General features: G+C 42.8%; 1 protein-coding gene across 4 annotated transcripts in view; it reads left to right on the top strand.

Annotated features, from left to right (window-relative positions):
- Positions 1 to 12,023, top strand: part of NEDD4L (NEDD4 like E3 ubiquitin protein ligase) — a 357,512-nt gene that overhangs the window by 188,804 nt on the left and 156,685 nt on the right. The gene's annotated exons all lie outside the window — the stretch shown is intronic.

Here is a 12,023-nt window from a genome sequence, read left to right as displayed (position 1 = left end):
AGGAGCTACAATTCAAGATGACATTTGGGTGGGGACAGAGCCAAACCATATCAGTCATCTTTCTAAAGTGAGAAAAAAAAGTAAGAATTCTGTAACACATTTGGTCCCAGTGGTTTCCAAAGCAGGCTCGCTTTAATGGGGTATTAGTTTGCTAGTGCCGCTGTGACAAAGCAGCATGAACTAGGTGGCTAACAGCAGACGTTTATTTTCTATCAGTTTAGGAGTTCAGAAATCTGAAATTAAGACTCAGCAGGATTATGCTGTCTCTGAGCCCTATGGGAAGATCCTTTCTTGCTCTTCTAGCTTATGATGATTGCCAGCAGTGCTCTGTGTTCCTTGGCCTGTAAATGACCATCTTCTCCTGTGTCTTCACATCACATCGCCTTTCCTCTGTGCCTGTTTGTTTCTGTTTCTACCTTTCCCCTGTTCATAAGAACACCAGTCATATGGGATCAGGGCTCAACCTAATGATCTCATTTCATTCATTCATTCATTTATTCTTTTTTTTTTTTTTTTTTTTTTTTGGAGACAGAGTCTCGCTCTGTCACCAGGGCTGGAGTGCAGTGGTGAGATCTTGGCTCACTGCAACCTCCTCCCAGGTTCAAGTGATTCTCCTGCCTCAGCCTCCCAAGTAGCTGGGACTACAGGCACACACCACCCCACCCAGCTGATTTTCATATTTTTAGTAGAGATGGTATTTCACCATGTTGGCCAGGATGGTCTCAATCTCTTGACTTCATGATCCGCCAGCCTTGGCCTCCCAACTTCCTCGGATTACAGGCATGAGCCACCGCACCTGGCTTATTTATACTTTTTAAAATAATTTTTCTTTTTTCTTTTCTTTCCTCCTTTCCCCTGTTCGCCTTCCTCTTCCCTCCCCACTTTCCTCCCTCCCTTCATTCTTCCCTCCTTCAGGGTCTTGCTCTGTCACCCGGGCTGGAGTGCAGTGGCATGATCATGGCTCACTGCAACCTCAACCTCCCTGACCTAAGCAATCCTCTCACCTCAGCCACTTGAGTAGCTGGGACCATGGGTGTGTGACACCATGCCTGGCTAAGTTTTAAAAAAATTTTTGTAGAGATGGGGTTTCACTATGTTTCTTTCTCAGGCTGGTTTTGAACTCCTGAGCTCAAGGGATCCTCCTGTCTCAGCCTCCCAAAGTGGTGAGATTACAAGCATGAGCCACTGTGCCTGGTGACCTCATTTGAACTCAGTTACCTCTGTGAAGACACTATTTCCAAAAAAGGCCACATTCTGAAAGGCTGAGAGTTGGGACTTCAACTTACCTTTCCAGGGTACATGGTTCCTCATCTCCTAAGATAGAGAATGGGTCAAGATGAGCTCCTTTATTCTTTATTTGTGTTCAGGCCAGTGCCAAGTTCAAGCAACACCTTTGCCTCAGGGCTTTCCTGGTGCCCCTGGGAATGTGTGTAAGCAGCAAGTGTGTCACTGAGTGGGTGTCACATGGGGGGCTGCCTGTTCAGACATTAGAAGCTGCCACATCCCCTCTTAACTCCACGCGTTGGAGAAATCCCTTCCCTCCGACAATTTTGCCTGTTAGAATCAAGTCAGGTTTTGCAGTGAGAACTGAGCTGAATGTAGAGTAAGTTCCCGAGATACTTCTGGCACCGTTGTCACTCCCACCTGGAGAAACCTAGAATGTTCCCAGGTGCATTCAGAGATTGCGCAGGAAGTACTTAGGACAGGGCTCCGCACATATAAACGCTCAGTGGCAAAGAGGTTGATGCTTAAGTACACAGGAAGTGTTTACCAGTGCACATAATTGTACACCACTGAACTCCACCATGCAATTTACCGTCTGTCCGGGACATTAACCCTGTGAGGCCCACTCTCGGTGCGACACTGGGAACAGGTTTTATTGTTGCTTACTCATTTGAATGGTGTCTCCTTTGGCTAGACCTTGTCCTGAGCACCGGGCACATATAGGTGCTCGGTAGCGTGCCTCTCTGCAACACAAAAGGGAGACTGTGTGCCTTTGCATGCCCAGCTCTAGTCCTGGCATCCCAGGAGCATACGGTGACAGTGGAAGTAAAGTACAAGCCTGGTCCTGGGAACCAGTGACTGCCAGAATTAATTAAAAGTAAGCATCCTCTTTTCCCTGGTTAGTTAATCCAGGCTGAATTCCCTGAGTAGTTCCTGCCATTAGAACGTGCTCTCTTTTTTCATTAGACACAGCTCAGTGCGGCCTTCATGTTGACATCAAGCTCATAGTGCCTGTACTTGGCCAGCACTGTTTTCTTTTTGATCTCAAGGATGTGGGTGACACTGGTCAAGGAATTGACTTTCAGGGTTTCGAGTGAATAATTAGTTCAGAAGTGTGTCCCCATACTTGATTTTCAGTGCAATCTGTGTCTCTGTGGGGTTTTGTTTGCTTGTTTGTTTTAAGGCTATGTACTTTATAAATTGGGGATAGAAGGAGCCAATTTATTATAAAAATATATAATTAAACAATTAAAAATATATCTTTATAGCCAGGCGTGGTGGCTCACACCTGTAATCCCAGCTGCTTGGGAGGTTGAGGCAGGAGAATTGCTTGAACCTGGGAGGCAGAGGTTGCAGTGAACTAACACTGTGCCACTGCACTGCAGCCTGGGTGAGACAGTGAGACTTCATTCCAAAAATAAAAATAATAAAAAAATGTGTCTGGCGAAGTGTAGTGGCTCACACGTGTAATCCCAGCAGTTTGGGAGGCAGAGGCAGGAAGACTGCCTGAGGCTAGGAGTTTGAGACCAACCTGGGCAACATAGTGAGACCTGTCTCTACAAGAATGAAAATAAAAATTAGCCAGGCATGTTGTGTCTGTAGTCCCAGCTACTCAGGAGGCTGAGGTGGAAGGACTGCTTGAGCCCAGGAGGTTGAGGCTGCAGTGAGCCATGATCATGCCACTGTACTCCAGCCTGGGTGACAGAACAAGACCCCATCTCAAGATTTTAAAAAAAGAATATTTTATGAAGTACTGGTTGGCTTAATGTTTCTTCTAACCATGAGGAGAGGTAGGTGGGCTGTTCTGGTCACTCAGTGTCCTGCCACTGACCGACATGATCTGATCTTGGAATTTTTTTCTTTGTCTCCTGGTCTCACCACCATTCCTTTTCTTTTACGCATCCATGAAATGAAGACTCTAAGATCCTCCTTGCCAAGGTTGTTGTAGGGATGAGTGGTGGTGTCTCTGAGGCACCAGGCACTGTGCTGCCACCCAGAAGCTGCCCGATGACCCTGGAAGTCACGACCATTGTTCATAGGTTTTCCTATGTTTCAGATCATCCTTGAATAATCATCATTTATCAGCTTCTTTGAGCCCTTAATATATATAGCGAACTTTCACAAAGGCAAAATCTGTACTAGAAACACTGTTGTCTGACTTTGGATGCTCTTAGGAGGAGTACATGGCCTCTTTGTGGGCAGGTGTCTTTGTTGTTGTTGTCGTTGTTATGTCTCTTCTATTCCCTGCCCCCCACTTTGGTGCCCACCACGGTCCCTTGTGTATGGTGGATGCTCCTGGACAATCTGAGGAATAAAACCAATTGTGAAACAGTTTCCAAAAAGGGAGCAGTTTCTGTTTCCCCCTTTCCTTATAGCCTTGTGAGTTGCTGTCTCTCTTGGCTCCATTATTAATAGCATAAAAGAAAGAGCTGTTTTCTTAACCTCTGGTGGTTGCACATCTATGGAGAAAAGGCTTACTAGAATATGCTGACAATAGAGACACGTCACAGATTATCATTTTCTTTGGTGGCTGAATGGGTATTTCAGTAATTTATAGGCGAAACTTTCCTTTTTGTGACTTCCACTGAACATCTTTACCACCGAAAGATAAAGGAACAAAATTTTTTAACAAACTACTTAAGCTTAAATATTTTTATTAGTCACCACATATTAATAAAAAATATTTTTATTAGCACATTTTTTTTAGTCAACACATGTATACACAGCTCTGATGATGCCTATGTAGAAGCCTACACAGATAGCTACGTCGTTATCATTAGCCACTTGGGAGGCTGAGGCAGGAGAGTCACTTGAACCTGGGAGGCAGAGGTTGCAGTGAACGGAGATTGTGCCACGATACTCTAGCCTGGGTGAGACGGTGAGACCCCATCCCCAGAATAAATAAAAGTAAAAATGTGTCTTTGGCCAAGTGTAGTGGCTCACACTTGTAATCCCAGCAGTTTGAGAGGCAGAGGCAGGAAGATCACCTGAGGTTAGGAGTTTGAGACCAACCTGGGCAACATAGTGAGACCTTGTCCCTACAAAAAATTTTTTTTAAATTAGCCAGGCATGGTGGTGTGTGTCTTAACTCTGGTGGTTGCCCATCTATGGGAAAAAGGCATAATAGAATATGCTGGCAGTAAAGACAGGTCTCAGGTAATCATTTTCTTTGGTGGCTGAATGTATATTTCAGTAATTTATAGGTGAAAGTTTATATGTGTATATATGTGTTAAAGATAGATGCACATACCGTTGTCCCTGGCTCCCAGGAGTCTCTGTGACCCAAATTGGGACCCTCAAGTGACTAATTGTGGATGGCAAGAGGGACTGCAAGGCCAGAGTTGAATGTGACTCGAGATGTCAAGACTCGAGTGGCTGGGAAGGTTTTAGAATGCAGGTAAACCACTAGTTGCCCCAAACAACAAAATCATTATAACAGAAGTATCCAAAAGGGTATTTTTCCAGCAGCTTCACAGCCTATGCCTAAGCAATAAAGTTTTAATGTCTTTTTTAGCTGCTTACGTTGAAAATGCATTTGACTGTAGTCTAACCCATTAAGCTTATATTTGCTGCAAAACCGTACATATTTAAGAGTAGGGGCTCATTGGTGATGAGTGAGGTATTTTAGAGCATGCTTTATGCTTTCAGTGAATCTTGGGCTGAAAGATATCTACATGTTGTTTTCAAAATTTTTCAGTAGTCATCAATTTAAGTCAGTTTTCTGAGCAAACGAAATATGTGAAGCCCTTTAGGGTTTGTTTTTGAGATGTAGGCTGGCCATGAAATTGCAGGGTTCCATACCTCATTGAAGTGTATATGTAACTATTAGAATTTTCATGACTTTTTATACTATGATAGCAGTACTTGCTCACAGTAGAAACTTAATAAAAACCATAAATGAGAAAATAAACAATTCATAAACATCATCTAGAGAGAATGACTATTAACATTTTAGCCTTCTCTTCTTTAATTACTTTCATATGTGTGTGTGTGTGTGTGTGTGTGTGTGTGTGTGTATATATATTTGAATTAGCCACATTTTTAGATCTGCTTATTCCTTAATGTTATACCATGATTTTTTCCCAGAGAGAATGACTATTAACATTTTAGCCTTCTCTTCTTTAATTACTTTCTCATATATATATATTTGAATTAGCCACATTTTTAGATCTGCTTATTCCTTAATGTTATACCATGATTTTTTCTCATTTTAAAATATTATTAGAAAACATGATTTTAATGGTTTCTAATATTCTAGTACATGATTGTACCGTAATTTACTTAATCACTTCCCAATTATTGGGCTGGAAGTTTGCTTCTAATTTGTTATTATTATATATGATGCTGTATTGAGTATCTTATACCAGTAAATATTTACCTGCCTCTCTGATTACTTCTTGGGGATTAATCCTTAGAAATCAATTTGATGAATCAAAGGGCATCGACCCTTTGAAGGCTTCTGATACTTCTACCACGTTTTTTTCCCAGAAAAGTCGCAATAATTATTTCTTCCAGTAGTAGAGTATTAATTGTCTGCCTCTCTTTAGAAAGCATTACCTTTTTTTTCAATCTTTGACAATTTGTTAGATAAAAACTTAAGTTTCAGTATTATTGCATGTATTTATGTGTATTTTTTCTCACACATTCTAGATTTTTTCTATATTGTTTATAAGTGTTTTATAAGTGTTATTACTTTATTGAGAATATAAGTTATATAACACTTGATGGTGATCGTAAGAGTGGAAAAGAATGAGGAACCCTTCAATATAACAAGTTGTCATTAACAAAATGGGTTTTACAATGCATTTTCTGGGTTAGTTTCATTGACTTTCTCTGGGTTGGCTAAAACTTCAGTGTGTCAGGTAGTCAAAAGAAATTTGCTCTGTGGTCCTGTGAAATATGCTGCGTCCATGAGTCCTCTGCTCTTTGCCCATAGAGAGCAAAGGCACAGTCTTTTTACAAGCTGTTCCAGTGCCATATTGAACATCTTCCTTTTACAGCGAAGACATATTGCTTCCTTTGGTTAAGTTTGAGATGCCCCTCAGGAGGCACAGTTGAAACATGAAGACCTTTCTCATTGTTCTTCTGATACCCAAGTACTTGGAAGAACACCTCTGTGGCATGTCGATAAGGCAGTGTCACTGCAATCCGGCTGCAGACGGAATGTAATCTCTCTGACACTTTGCCCTTTGAATGCAACTTCGGCCCTCCCTTCTCCCCTTATGACCCTAGCCCCTTAAAATATGTGGAGCTCAGCAAAGACTATTTGTACTCGTAAAAATTAGCAAATAATAGGTGTGAACGAACATGGAACACTTCAGTGAATCAAATGGAAGGTTAAGCATTATCCCAATAATGACCCGTCATCCCCAAAGGGTTGAGCAATGGAGCAAACCCAGAAAATCTCATACTCAACTCTCTCTGACAGCTGACCTCATCTGTGCTGTCTTATGCTTCGTGGTGATGAAGGTGGAACAAGACCCTTGAATAAGATTTCTATCTCTGAATTCTTTAAACCCACTTGAGATCAATGCAGGCCTGCAGTCTCTCTTAGAACCAGAGCAGAGGCCCAGAGGGGAGAATTGAATTTTTAGCACTGGATTCCATATTGAGAAGGAAAGAGACTATAATTAAAAAGCTTTTCTCTTGGAAATATTGCAAAACTAGAGTAGGTTTTTGACCAGGATTTCTTGGTGACCTTTCCTGAGAGAGCAGGTGCCTGAGGCTTTCCTGCTGAGTATCTTGACATCTGTCAGACTCCTTATGACTTCATTCTAGTTCAGGGAGCCTGCTTCCTAGCCATTGATTTCATGCACAGTTCCTGCTGTGTCTCATATCTCTAAAGTGATGTTACGCTTGTATTTTTTCCTTTAGATATAATCTTTTTTGTGACAGTGAAGTGTTTTACTTGTGAGTGAACAGCTAGAACCTCGCAAGTGGTTTTTCTTCTGGATTTTGTTTATTCAGTGAAAAATACTGAGGGACCTGTGATCCTTCAGGGTGCATTTTGGTGTCTGCCCAACCTTGGTGTGGATTAGGAGGCCAGGCTCAATGCTCAAACTTCTTGTTGGAATAGCACCGAATCATTAGGATCATCTGAGAGGACAGACAACTCAGACTATCATTAGTATGATGGCCTTTGCACACTTACATACAAATGCCTCATCATGAACATGGAGCAGAAGATTCTAGGGCCCAGGTGCAATGGCATAGTTTGTCAAGAGGCCCGAGACCTGGAGTTGGCACGGACTCCTTCTCCTCCTAACCCACCTACCTGGCACATTCAGTTGCCCACCTTGTTCCTTCGAGTCCACCTTTGGATGGGTAGTCAATCCTCTTGCCGCCTCTCCATTCAGAGCTTCCTTGTCCTTTGGCGCAGAAGACTCCTAGTGGTTCTTGCTGCCTGCTGTCTTACCTCCTTGTAATGAATGCGATCATGATTCTTCTGTATTTAGACAACTCCATGATGAGGATGATGATGGTGGCAACTAACATACATTGATTGGATCTCACTCTGTTGCTCAGACTGGAGTGCAGTGGTGCGATCTCAGTTCACTGCAACCTCTGCCTCCTGGATTCAAGCTATTCTCATGCCTCAGCTCCCCGAGTAGCTGGGACTACAGATACACGCCACCACGCCCTGCTAACTTTAATATTTTTAGTAGAGATGAGGTTTTACCATGTTGGTCAGGCTGGTCCAGAACTCTTGACCTCAAGTGATCTGCCTGCCCAGCCTCCCAGAGTGCTGGGATTACAAGCATCTGCCTCCATGTCCAGCCAACAGCTAATGTTTTTTAAGTGCTCACTATACTCCTGTCAAGCGCTATTATAATTTGTCTTTCCAACAGCCTTTTTATAAGGGAAGTACTACTATTATGGCCATTACATAGATGGTGAAACTGAGGCACAGAGAGACTGTGTCAGTTTCCCAAAGTCATGTAGCTACTAACTAATGAAGAGCCAGGATTTGAGCTCTGCAGAAATGACAGACTCCTTGTGGTCTGAGCCTGGGCTCCCTCTCCAGCTGCCTGTTCTCCCTGAGCCCTCCTGACTGCAACCATGCCAGGCTTTTCAGTGTTCGAAATCCCAGCTCTAGCCTATCACTGGGCTTGTGCCTGTGATCTTTCTGCCTAGAACGTCCATGCCCTGCTCTCAGTCAGTGCCTCCTGGCTCTATGCATACATTCAGTCTCTTATCTGGCAGTGGCGTCTGGACGGACCAGTGCATAGAAATCACATGAGACACTCGATCAATGTAGACTCCTGGGTCCTGACCCTGGAGATTCTGATGCAGCAGGTCTGGGGTGGGGCCGGGTACCTGGATTTGCATGGGAAATCAGGGACCATTGCTGCTGCCTGCTGTTTTCTTGGGTTCTTGGCACACACTGTCATGCTGAGACCGGCTCAGCCATTGAGACCCCCACCCAGGAAGTGCAGAAGGTGTTGAGAAGCAGACACCCAGATAGAACAGCAAAGTGGGACCGTTTGGGGGGCCAACAGCCTTCTGAGCTGAGAGCCTCAGGGACTGACAGCATTCCGGGCTGAAGGTCCTGAGCAGACTCTGACCCACGTATTTATTCTCTCATGTTTGGTATTTTCTCATAATACAAAAATTTACCAAGTAGGCAGCTGATGCCCTCTTACCACTTATCACAGACAAACTAAAAAGTCTTCTCCATGAGGGTGCCATGGGGGTAGGGTGAGATGTCCCGTGCTTAAGGAATAGTTGTAACTGGCGTATGATACTTATATGTTGTCCTACCACTTTAGAATACCCCAAGTCATTTTCTACTTTGTGGGGGAGGGGGGAGCTAGGTTTTCCTTGCCGTTGTTCTTAGCAAAAAATATATTTCATCATACACTGAGCATTTCTCAGCAATCATACACTTAGAATTTCTCAACCCTGTCACAAACAGGTTTTTATTTCTCTGCTTCATTCAAATGAGTAGGGACAGTGTCTTTTGTTTCTGGAACCTGTCACTGGTACTACATAGTAGGCACTCAGGAAATAGAAGGTTGCTTGAATCCTAGTACCAGTTTACTGTCTCCTTGGAAAGGCTAAAAGGAAGAATGTGATGCCTAAGCAACTTCTCTAAGCAGAGAACACAAAAGGTTTGCAAAATAGAATTTGCTTTCTAATCTATGTGTTCTTGGCACAGCATTGAGCTTCCTAGGGATCATGCTAGCCCTGAGTTGTATCTACACCAGCCACTAGAATGGTAACTTGACGCCAAGAGTGAATTCTGGTGAGCTTCATCGTGAGTAAGATTCTCAGTTTGATCATCTCTACCTAGATCCCGTGGGACCTCCACGCTATATGAATAATGAGGAGGCGTGGAATATGTAGCATGCCGCAGTTGGCCAGCACCCAGTGTGTACTGTGAGGCAATCAGTGTCAAGTCAGTCATTGTAGCACAAGTCGGGAGTCAAAAGGAGCAACAGAGAACCACAAACTTCTCCTAAGAAAGGAAACGAAGAACAGTTACCTTGCCTGTCATTTATGGGGCATTTGTAGTATGAGTTTGGAATGCTGCTGGGTAGTAGTATTAATACATGATTTTCTCTGGTCTTTACAATAATTGCCTGAGTTAGGAGTTATCATTCCCATTTCATTCATGAGCAGGCTGAAGTTAAGAGTAGTTAAGTATCAGTCAAAAGAGAAGAGAAGCCTGAGAGCAATCTGGGCACCTGTTTTCCCCCTCCTCTTATTTATGAATGAATGAATGAATGAATGAATGAATGAATGAGGCAGAGTTTCACTCTGTCACCCAGGCTAGGGTGCAGTGGCTGGATCTCAGCTCACTGCAGCCTCCACCTCGCAGGCTCAAGCAGTCCTCCCACCTCAGCCACTGTAGTAGCTGGGACTACAGGTCCATGCCACCACATGCAGCTAAACTTTTTTGTATTTTGTGTGTGTGTGTGTGTGGAAATGGGGTTTCACCATGTTGCCCAGGCTGGTCTTGAACCCCTGGGCCCAAGTGATCTGCCTGCCTCAGCTTCACAAATGGTTGGGACTACAGGCGTGAGCCACTGCGTCCAGCCTTCACCTCCCCTTGAGCTTATACCCTGCTGTCCTTTAGCCAGCTCCAAGACATTGGTCTTTGGTTCTCTCGTCAGGCTGAACTCTCTTTCAGGAAGTTTCTTAGTCCATCTGTGATAGAGTTGATCATACCTTAGTACCTACCAGGATGAGCACTCAAGATGTTACCTATTCCTAGTGACTTCTTTATTACTGCTGAAAGATACATTGTCCCACACCCAGGGATCCCACCCACTGTCCCCAGCCGCATTTGTCAATTATTGTGAGCTATTCAAGGGATACAGACTGAGGTAAATGAACCACTAGTAGAAGAATGTGGATGTTCTATTACAGGAAATGCTTAGCTCTTTATTGCAGTTATAGCTGGCAATCCTGATAGCTCAGGGGCATAAAAACGAGAGATAGCAGCAGAGTTTATGATACTCTTTATCACCCCGGATTCTGTATGTGCGTGTGTGTGCATGTGTGCTCTACACACAGCCACAGCACATTCTCTTGAGGTAACATGATCATCAGACCTTGAGCTCTTTTATAAGCAATAGATTGTGACTGGAAATTGAAAATTTAGTTTCTCTAGCTAGAAAATACTCTTTTCAAATGCCACATAGAACAGTAGTTCTCTGAGTGTAGTTCCTGGGTCAGGAGCCTTGGCATCACTGGGAATGTGTTAGGAGTGCAGATTCTTGGGTTCTAACCCAGACTGAATTCAGATTTGGGAGCAGGGCCCAGTTATCTGTGTTTTAATCACCCCCTCCTCCAGGTGACTCTGATATGCTAAAGCCTGAGTCTCACTCCTCTGGAAAGTAACACCTGATTCATCCACCAGCCCATGGGCATTCATTAGGAAGCTACTTACGGGACCTTCGGCCTGGGTTAGGTACCAGCTCCTGACCCATCTTTTTCTGAGGCTGAGGGTGTCCACAGAAGTAGGTGTGTCTGCTTAGATGTTATTTAACCAAATAAAGGTTTACAATTTACAGAAAAGAGTATTGACTAATATCTTCCAAACTATGTTAAAAATAAACATTTATTCATAATGGAGTATAACCGAACAAATCATTTTGCTATTTTTTTTTAGGATATGTTCTGTAGCTTCCTTTAAGGTGCATTTTATGGGCAATACATATACACACGTGTACACACATGTACTATTTTTCACAGACTTTTGATTTTTAGATACTGAGTATAGCCTTTTGAACTTCTATCATACTTTCTTGTGAAAGGATTTCATAGCCTATTTATTATTTGAAATATCAAATAGAAATCAGTATGGTCCCAGCATTTTAAGATACTTGATGTAATCTTTGGAAATACCTTAGACATTGCCAAAAAAAAAAAAAGCATTAATAGTCATGGTATAGCCACTAAAGAGCAATTCTGAAATTACTTAATTTGATGAGTTGATAGCAATCAGTCTTTGGCTATAGATAACTAGATAAGTGAGAATTTAGAGATTGAATACATGAGAGCTCTTTTAATGATTTTTCAGGAACTCAGATATGAAGCAAAATAAATTCTCCTGTGTCCTAAATTCTTAAAAAGTCGTATTTTGACTAGGTTTGAGCTACCTCAGGGCTAGCAATACTTGAAAGTGTGACTAGACTTAACCTCTTAGTAGGTAGTCCACAGTAAGTAATCCTTTCAAATACACATCTTGCTAAAAGTTCCTTTCTGAAGGAAATGATTAAAGATAATATGATATGTACAAGGAACTCTGGGACTTGCAGTCAGGAAACCAGAACTTTAATCTGGACTACTCA

Source organism: Saimiri boliviensis, chromosome 13, assembly GCF_048565385.1.
Source record: "Saimiri boliviensis isolate mSaiBol1 chromosome 13, mSaiBol1.pri, whole genome shotgun sequence".
Taxonomy (NCBI): Eukaryota; Metazoa; Chordata; class Mammalia; order Primates; family Cebidae; genus Saimiri; species Saimiri boliviensis.
Note: the sequence above shows the minus strand (reverse complement) of the source record. Positions and strands in the feature narration are given on the sequence as shown.